Raw genomic sequence first — 8,970 nt, 5'->3', positions numbered from 1 at the left:
GTGCCAATCCAGGTGAAAGGCTGATGCCGAACTTGCTTCCCCACCCCCCACCCTGGGAAGGCCTGGAGGGATCAGGATGGAGCCCATTCCAGATAGGAAATGAGCATCCATCGTCCCCAGGAGATAAAAGCTGAAGAAGAGGGGGCTGAAGGATTTATCTCAGGGGGCGAGGTGGGTGGGAGGAGCCACAGAGGGCCCAGGATGGGCCATAGAGAAGAACCAAGAGGCAGTGTGGCCTACTGGAAAGACCCAGGGCCTGGGAGCCAGAGGATCTGGGTTCTAATCCTGGCTCCGCTGTCTGTCTGCTGTGTGACCTTGGACAAGTCACTTCTCTGTGTCTCAGTTTCCTCATCTGCAAAATGGGGATTCAATACCTGTTCTCCCCCCCTACTTAGACTGTGAGCCCAAAGTGGGACGCGGACTCTGTCTGACCTGATTATCGGTATCTGACACGTAGTAAGCACTTAACAAATGCCATCATTATTATTATTATTTATTTATTTTTGATAAGGTTGGTCAGGGGGCTGAAGCCCTTGGCTCTTCGCAGTAGCTAGCCTGCCTTGTCCTTCCAGACGAGAAAGGAGCTGGAAATGTCGCTGAGATGTTACTTCTCTACTTACCACCTGCAGGCAGGCTGCAGCCCCGGGCCAGCCCCCTTTGCTGCTTGGTTCCTTTTTTTTTATTTTCGTATGGTATTTGTGAAGCGCTTACTACGTGCCAAGCACTGTACCAAGCACTGACATCCTCAGCCAGGGTGGCTAGTTACCCGGTTTTATATTGGACAGTCCAGTTTTCAGCTGGCCTGTCCCTGCCCAGTACAGTTATGATACCTGACGCTTTTAAGTCCAGGTTCATATTTCTGATGCCAAGCTCCCCCCTGCATCCCCTCCCCGTCCTGAGGAGACAGGAGAATCAGATTGTCAGATCTGAAATCCCGGGGGGAAGCCTGTTTCAAAGTGTTGTGGACCTGGGGGCTGGGTGGCAATCAATCAGTGGTATTTATTGAGAGTTTACTGTGTTCAGAGCTCTGTACTAAGTGCTTAGGAAAGTACAATACAGTAGAGTTGGTAGACATGATCCTTGCCCACAAGGAGCTTGTTAAAACTATTAGTGACTGTGCAAAATGTTCTGCTTATTGCAGCACATCTGCTCATTTCCTACTTGTTGAAATCGTCCTGAATCATCGAAAACAGTGTAGTGTCCTTAATCAATCAATCAATCGTATTTATTGAGTGCTTACTGTGTGCAGAGCACCGTACTAAGCGCTTGGGAGAGTACAAACAGCAGAGTTGGTAGACACATTCCCCTCCCACAATGAGCTTACAGTCTAGAGGGGGAGACAGGCATTAATAAAAATAAATAATAAATGTCAAGGCTTTCCTGAGAATACAGGTTGAACCACCTTGTCTCATGTTGATTCTATCTGTTCCTTTTCTCAAAATTATTATTCCTTATTATTACCTTCCTAGATGGTCTCCATCCTTGCAAACCCTTGTCCGAAATCTTTCACTTCCCCCAGTTCTCGGGGTCCAGAGACAAAAAAGGACACACCTGCCTCGACAGGAAACTGCAATGAAGCAAGAGGGGGAGGGAAGTGGTAGTGACTAGTAGTCATCAAGTTTTTAGTTACCCAGACCAGGGTCATGGATCCAGCCAAAATACATTCTCTGCGCCATCTTCCTATGCCCGGCATATAAACTATATAAGCCACAGAGAATGGAGAAATAAAAGACACAGACACACACACAAAGAAAGAAAGAGAAAGATAGAGGGAGGAGAAGAAAGGAGAGCTGGGAGAGCCGGAAGAGCGGAGGTCTGGGCTGGTCGAATCTCATCGATGAGCCGGGGATGGGCCCGGGAAACAGGACAGGATGACATGGCTTCCTGTAGCTTTGTTCCTTCTCTGATTCCCAGGTGAGCGGGGGCTCAGACTTCGTCCTTGTCAGGGCCTACTGGCCATGGGTGGGACCCATTGGCCACACAATGAGGGTGGAGGGGAGAAACTGGAAGGAGCCACCCTGATGGGGAAAGCGGGAGGAGGTGGCAGCGACTGCGTGTGTCGCTCTGGGCTCGAGGCATGAGGGGCCCTTGTGTGGGGGTTGAAGAGGTCACCAATGGCACCGATCTGGGGACAGCAGGCAGTGGGTGTAAGGCAGAGGAAGCAGCAAGTCCCGCCCAGGGGATGGATCCAAATGTAAGGGTGATGCAGAAGGGAGAAGAAGGAGAGAGAAATAAGGGCTTAGTCAGGGAAGGCCTCGTGGAGGAGGTGTGATCCGAATGAGGCTTTGAAGGTGGGGAGAGTGGTGGTCAGTCGGATATGAAGACGGAGGAAGTGCCGGGTCAGAGGCTGGATGTAGGCTAAGTGTTGGCAGCCCGGTAGATGAGATCGAGGTAGTGAGTAGGTTGGCGTTTAGAGGAGCGAAGTGAGTGGGCTGGGTTGTAGAAGGAAATCATGGAGGTAATATAGGAGGGGACGAGGCTATCGGGTGCTTCAAAGTGGATGGTAAGGGATTTTGGTTTGATGCAGAGAAGCAGTGTGGCTCAGTGGAAAGAGCCCAGGCTTTGGAGTCAGAGGTCATGGGTTCAAATCCCGGCTCCACCAATTGTCAGCTGGGTGACTTTGGGCAAGTCGCTTCACTTCTCTGTGCCTTAGTTGCCTCATCTGTAAAATGGGGATGAAGACTGTGAGCCCCCCACCGTGGGACAAACCTGATCACCTTGTAACCTCCCCAGCGCTTAGAACAGTGCTTTGCACGTAGTAAGCGCTTAATAAATGCCATCATTATTATTATTATGTGGAGATGGGTGAGCACCCACTGGAGGGGCTTGAGGAGTGGGGAGACATGGGCTGAACTTTTTTTAGAAAAATGATCCGGGCAGCAGAATGATGTATGGTCTGGAGTGGGGAGAGAAGGGAAGCAGGGAGGGCAGGGAGAAGGTGGATGCAGTAGTCAAGTCGGGATGGGATAAGTGGTTGGATCAATGTGGTAGCAGTTTGGATGGAGAGAGAAAGAGGGGATTTCAGTGATGTTGTGAAGGTTAAATGGACCAGATTTGATGATAGATTGACTATGTGGGTTAAATGAGAGAGATGAATCCAGGAAAACCCCAATGTTATGGGCTTGTGAGACAGGGAGGATGGTGGTACTGTCTACAGTGATGGGAAAGTCAGGGGAAGGATGGGGTTTTGGGAGGGGGAAGATGAGAAGTCCTGTTTTGGGCATGTTAAATTTGAGGTGTTGGTAGGACATCCAAGTAGAGATGTCCCAAAGGCAGGAGGAAATGCAAGACTGCAGAGAAGGAGCTAGATCTGGGCCACCAGGAGAGCCATCTGTGTGTCTGTTTACTCTTTTTTTGTGGTATTTGTTAAATGCTTACTCTGTGCCAAGCACTGTACTAAGCTACTAAACGCTGGGGTAGACCCAAGAAAATCAGGTTGGACACAGTCCCTGTCCCATATGGGGCTCACAGTCTTAATCCCCTTTTTATGGATGAGGTAACTGAGACACAGAGAAGTTAAGTGACTCGCTCAAGGTCACACAGCAGAAAAGTGGCAGAGCCAGGATCATTTAGTTTCCATGTGGGGTTTTTTCAGTCATCAAAGTATAGTGCTGTGCACACAGTAAGCACTCAATAAATACTGCTCATCCACCGATTGATTGATTGAGTCAGAGGACCTGGATTCTAATCCCAGCTCTGCCAATAATCAGGTTGGACACGGTCCACAGTTTTAATCACCATTTTACAGATGAGGTAACTGAGGCACAGAGAAGTTAAATGACTTGCCCAAGGTCACGCAGCAGACAAGTGGCGGAGGCGGGGCTAAAAACCCACATCCTCCTACTCCCAGGCCCATACTTTTTCCATTAGGCCACACTGCTTCTAGTAGCTATGTGGATAAGACATTGTTGATGATTTTGCCCTCTCCCTGACCCACCCCCTCTCCCTCTCCCACCTTGGGCAGCAGGCAGGGGTCTTCAGGGCAGGGGGACCGGCAGTGCACTGGGCTCAGCAGGGCCCGTATGGTATTTGTTACCATAATTTATAGCTAGGGAAAAATGGCAGAGTGGAAGGATATGGACGGAAGGAGGAGGGTTTAGGGTGATGGGAATATCAAGTGATTAAGGGGTGCAGATCCAACTGCCCAGATGATGCAGAAAGGAGGGCAAGTCGAGGAAATGAGGGTTAGGTCAGTGAAGGCCTGTGGGGAGAGTGGTGGAGTGTCAGATGAAGGGGGAGGAAGTTCCAAGCCAGAGGGAAGTTGTGGGCAAGGGGTCAGAGGCAAAAAAAGACGACCGAAGTACAGTGAGCAGGTTGGCATCAGAGAAGAGATAAGTGTGTGGGCTGGGTTGAAGTCAGAGATCACTGTGGTAACGTAAGATCGGGCCTGGTGATTGAATGCCTTAAAGCCAATGGTAACACATTACTCATCGATGCGGAGATGGATGGGTAACCACGGGAGGTTCTTGAGAAGTGGGGAAACATGGGCTGTACCTTTTCTTTGAAGAAAAATGAGCCAGGCAGCAGAGCAGAGTATGGACTGGACCGGGGAGAGACAGGAAGTGGGGAGGTCAGCACAGACCTGGGTTGATGCAATAGTTAAGTCGGGATAGGAGAAGTGCTCGAATCAGGGTGGTAGCCATTTAGGTGGAGGGAAAAGGACAGATTCTAGAGCTGTTGTGAAGATAGAATGCAACCCCCTAGATGGGCGCTGGAGAACGAAGCCAAGCCCTTTTCCGGCTCCCCTAACCAGGGTTGTGGTGTTGCGGGGTGAGCTCGTCTCTAGGCTGTGAGCTCGTTGTGGGCAGGAAATGTGTCTGTTTCTTGCCGTATTGTACGTTCCCAAGCGCTTACTACAAATCACTCATTCATTCATTCAATCGTATTTATTGAGCGCTTACTGTGTGCAGAGCACTGTACTAAGCGCTTGGAAAGTACAAATCAGCAACAAAGAGAGACAATCCCTGCCCACAACGGGCTCACAGTCTGGAAGGGGGGAAAGTAGACATCAAAACAAGTAAAGAGGCTGGGTTGAGCAAGGAGCAGCTGACAGTGCTCAGAACCCGCAGCCACTGGGGGCGACGGGTACAGTCCCCTCCCCCAGGCCCTTTCAGAACCGTCTCATCGCTTGAGTCCCTCGTCCGAAGTCTCTCATTTCCTGCAATCCTCAGAACCCCAGAGGGACTGCCGACCATGTCGACCAGTGACCCGAGCTGGAGCCGGAAGGGGACGGGGTCGAGAGAGACCGAGGGATCGGCATCTGGGTCAGGACCCGCAGAACGGGGATGCAGATCCAGCCAATCCGGATGCGGGCTCAGCGACTAGGCTGCTCTCCTCCGGGCGAGAACTCTGGAAAATGAGTCGACAGGCCTCTCCTACTTGGTCCACACAGGGAAGAGGAAGGGCCTCCCTCTAGTCTCCGGCTGTTTTGTGCAGAAGCAGAGGTCATTCATTCATTCATTCATTCAATCGTATTTATTGAGCGCTTACTGCGTGCAGAGCACTGTATTAAGCACTTGGGAAGGTTGGCAACATATAGAGACCGTCCCTACCCAACAACGGGCTCACAGTCTAGAAGGGGGGGACAGACAATAAAACAAAACATGTGGACAGGTGTCCCAGCGATAACAGCAGCCTGGCCTGGTGGAAAGAGCCCGTGCCTGGGACTCGGAGGCCCCGCCACTTGTTTGGTGTGTGACTTTGGACAAGTCCCTTAATTACTCTGTGTCTCAGTTCCCTCGCCTGTTAAATGGGGATTAAATACCTTTCCAGTGCTTAGTACAGTGCCTGCACACAGTACATGCTGAGCAAATGCCATTACAATGAAAAAAAAAAATACAACAGCCAGAAGGGCAGCTGTAGAATGCAAGGTGAGGGGGTCCAGAGCCCGGTTCTAGTCAGCTGAGGCAGAGGCGGAGGTGTAAACCTAAGTCCGGGGGATATTGTTGGCTCATCATCACCGATCTCACGCTCACCGTCACCATCATCCAACAACTGGCGGGATCTCAGGGGATGGAGGGCCAACCCCACTTTGACAGGGTGGTGTCAGGCGGAGCCGGGAGCAGTGTGTGGTGTGTGTGTGTGTTTGTGGCCGGGGGAGATCGATGCTCCGTGCTTCCAACTGCCCATCATCATTCAAAAACTCCTCAGGCAAAAACTTCTCACTCTCGGCTTCAAGGCTCTCCATCACCTCGCTCCCTCCTACCTCACCTCCCTTCTTTCCTTCTTCAGCCCAGCCCGCACCCTCCGCTACTCCGCCGCTAACCTCCTCACCGTGACTCGTTCTTGCCTGTCCCGCCGTCGACCCTCCAGTCCTCCCCCTGGCCTGGAACGCCCTCCCTCCGCACATCCGCCAAGCTAGCTCTCTTCCTCCCTTCAAGGCCCTACCGAGAGCTCACCTCCTCCAGGCGGCCTTCCCAGACTGAGCCCCCTCCTTCTTCTCCCCCTCCTCCCCCTCCATCCCCCCCACCTTACCTCCTTCCTCTCCCCACAGCACCTGTATATATGTATATATGTTTGTACGTATTTATTATTCCTTTTATTTATTTATTTATTTTATTTGTACATATTTATTCTATTTATTTTATTTTGTTAATATGTTTTGTTTTGTTGTCTGTCTCCCCCTTCTAGACTGTGAGCCCGTTGTTGGGTAGGGACCGTCTCTATATGTTGCCAACTTGTACTCCCCAAGCACTTAGTACAGTGCTCTGCACACAGTAAGCGCTCAATAAATACGATCGAATGAATGAATTCAAGGGTGTTGCTCAATGCTATTTATTGAATGCCCAAGGTGTGCAGGGCACTGTGCTGAGTTCTGGGTAGAGTCCAACGTTTTGAGTCGGTAGACAAGTTCCCTGCCAACAGGGAGTTTACAGTCTAGGGGAAAGCAGCAAGTTTTACCCTGATGGGCATCAGACACTCAACCCTGAATTCGTTTTTGTGTTTCCTTCCTATTTTGCACTGTGCGCAAGTGATAAGTTACAGAGAATAAGGAAGTGGAAGAAAGCAAGAGAAAGAGAGAGAGAGCCAGAGAGAGTTAGAGGGTGAAAGAGAGAGAGAGAGCAGAAGAAGCAAGGGCTGGAAAAGGGGAGGTCTGGGCTGGCTGAATCTCATCGCTGAGCCGGGGATGGGCCCAGGTGACAGGAAAACGAGGCTTCCCACGGCTCTGCTCCTTCTCTGGCTCTCAGGTGAGCAGGGGTGCAGGCCGTGTCCTCGTCAAAGCCCACTGGCCATGGGTGGGGCTCACTGGCCAAGGGATGGGGGCACCAGGGAGGAACGGGAAGGAGCCTGTCTTTCTGGGCTCGAGGCTTGAGGGGCCCCCATGTGTGGACAGGTCACGGGTGGCACCGATCTGGGGACAGCAGGCGGTGGGTGTGAGGCAGAGGAAGCAGCAAGTCCCACCCCCGGCCTCGGCGAAGGCGCTGCCCAGTTGCCCGCCAGCTGACAGTGAGTTCCCCAGGGCCGCGGATTGTGTCTTCCAGGCTGTTTCTCTGAGAGAGACTCCGTGGAGGTGAGAAGCCCAGGACGAGTGAGCGGAACCGCTGGTGGATCCCTCATCCTGCAGTGTCACTACGACAAGGGATGGGAGTCGAACAGGAAATGGTGGTGTAGAGGAGCCCAGTGGATGTCCTGCAAGATCCTTGTAGGGACCACTGGATCATGGGGATACAACAGTCGAGTGTCCATCAGAGACGACCACAATGCCCGCACCATCAGAGTGACCATGGAGAACCTTAAAGAATCAGACACAGACACGTACTGGTGTGGGATTGATAGAGGTATAAATGACCTCGGGACCCGTGTTACAGTGAAAGTTTCTCCAGGTAAAATCCCTGCCATGGGTGCAAGCACGTGTGTTTGGGTTTGTGTGTGAGTGTGTGTGCGTGTCTGTGGTACTGGAGCTGTAAAGTCCAGAGCATTTTCTCCATCTTTCCCTAAATGGGTCCAAAATCGACCATCCCTGCCCAATCAGGTGCTCTGTCCCTCAGTCTTGCTGCCCCATGCCCCACACTCCCTTGTGACATTCCCCGCTGCCCTTCCGGAGCTCTCCCCTTCTCCCCACTGTCACTATATCCGCCCAAGGCCCGGACTCTGGTTGTCCCTGTCCCCATTCCATGCCCATTGCTCTGGGTGTCCATGCCCGCAGCTCCTGCCCTTAGAGGACCGAGGGATGTGGTCTGTGTTTTCCAGGCAACTCCTATCCCAAGGAGGTGAGGGTCCCAGCCGGAATGAGCCTGACTGTGTCGTGCCCATCTGAGCAGACCTCCTGGGTGAGGGTGAAATCCTGGTGCCGAGGACCTAGTTTTGGATCCTGCGAACTCATCACTAGCACCCGGGAGCTTTGGAGAAACCGCGGCCGTGTGTCCATCGACGACCAGCCGTACAGTAACATGTTCACAGTGACCATGGAGGACCTCACTGCAAGAGACACAAACAAGTACTGGTGTGTGATTGGGAAAGAGGGGGCCGTGCTGGGGGTCCCAGTGTCGGTGACTGTTTTCCCAGGTAAGTGTGAGGTGTTGGGAGTGAATTATAACGGCCCTTCAGTACGTGGACCTGTCAGCTGCTGCCTGGGAAGTGTGTTCGTGTGAATGTGTGTCCATGTGTGGTGGGGTATTGTTGGGGGTCCAGCCCTGGATCCCCCTTCCTGTTTTGCCTGGTGACTCCGGCTTTGGCCAGGTGAGAAGCCCTGGGTGACAGAGGGGCCCCGAGACAGGATCCCCGGTCCTGCAGCGTCCCTACGACTGGACACTGGAGGTGGACTGGTGTTACATTGAAAGAATCAGAACTGACTTGAGGGTACATATTATAGTGACCGTTTCTCCAGATAAAAGTCTAGGATGTGTGTGTGTATGCATGTGTGTGTGTGTGTGATTGATACCGAAGCTGTAGAGTCCACAGTCTTTTTCCTACCTGCACCGAGTGATTCCAGAAGTGACCCATACTGTCCGTTCCAGTGTCCGGTCCCTC

This window comes from Tachyglossus aculeatus, chromosome X4 (genome assembly GCF_015852505.1).
Source record: "Tachyglossus aculeatus isolate mTacAcu1 chromosome X4, mTacAcu1.pri, whole genome shotgun sequence".
In the NCBI taxonomy this organism is placed as follows: Eukaryota; Metazoa; Chordata; class Mammalia; order Monotremata; family Tachyglossidae; genus Tachyglossus; species Tachyglossus aculeatus.
This window is presented reverse-complemented; position numbering follows the sequence as displayed.